General features: G+C 40.6%; 1 pseudogene; it reads right to left on the bottom strand.

Annotated features, from left to right (window-relative positions):
- Positions 1 to 552: 552 nt before the first annotated feature.
- Positions 553 to 637, bottom strand: LOC113921077 (annotated as a pseudogene).
- Between the last annotated feature and the right edge of the window lie 417 nt (positions 638 to 1,054).

The following is a 1,054-nucleotide window of genomic DNA, read 5'->3' as shown; positions in this document are numbered from 1 at the left end:
GTGAACAAATGGTAACCCCAGAGGAAAACAATAATGTAAATACTAAAGGGGGAGGATAAAATAAGCCTCTGGGAAAAAAGCAAAGGCTTCATAGATGTGGTGATATCTGAGCTGGCCTTTAAGAGTGATTATGACACTGGGTGGACATTATGAAGAAAAACATTTCAGGCATTCCAGGAAATTTCCAGCCCATCTCTACCACTTGTCACAAATAACTTGATTCTCAACCATGTTATGCTTCTCATTCATATATTCTTTCTTTAATGATGAGTCTTGTCACCAAGTTTCTACAAGCAGCTTTGTGGAATTGACTCTCTCTTAAGACCAAGACCTGGAACTTTCCAGGACTTGAATCCACCTTTTTAAAACTAACTCCCTCTGGGGGCACCTGGGTGGCTCAATCGGTTTAGCGACCGACTCTTGGTTTCAGCTCAGGTGATGATCTCAGGGTGGTTAGATTGAGCCCCCCCCACCCCATCTTGGGCTCTGCGCTCAGTGAGGAGTCTGCTTGAAGCTTCTCTCCCTCTGCCTCTCCCCCCAACTCACGAGCAAGTGCTCTCTCTCTCTCTCTCTAAAATAGCAATAATCGCGCCTCAGATAAAACTCATTGGCTACGATACTGCCACTGCGCAAAGCTCTCTCTCTCTCTAAAATAAATAAATCTTTAAAAAAATCCCTCCCTCTTCTACTTCAATCATTTATATATTTTTAGAATATATATTTATTACCTATTAATATCAGGAGCTCAGCTTTCCATTGTGGGTACAGTTGCCTAATGGTCCCTCAATGCCCAAAACAATTGGTGTAAGACCTATTCACAAATTTCACACAGCCCCATAAATACCTAGGTCTTCTCTCCATAAAGCTTGAATCACTTTTATTTTGTTCATGTTGCCCTAGTACACTTTTAGTACTAAATTTCACATCCTTCTTTGTCCTAAGTCCTATGGCTCATACCACTTTTTCTCTCTTTCCCCTAATAGTTCAATTTTCCTATCAGGCATAAATGTGGTACATATGGGCTTTTTTTTTATTGAGTAGACTATTACTTAGA

This window comes from Zalophus californianus, chromosome 3 (assembly GCF_009762305.2).
Source record: "Zalophus californianus isolate mZalCal1 chromosome 3, mZalCal1.pri.v2, whole genome shotgun sequence".
NCBI classification, from domain to species: Eukaryota; Metazoa; Chordata; class Mammalia; order Carnivora; family Otariidae; genus Zalophus; species Zalophus californianus.
Note: the sequence above shows the minus strand (reverse complement) of the source record. Positions and strands in the feature narration are given on the sequence as shown.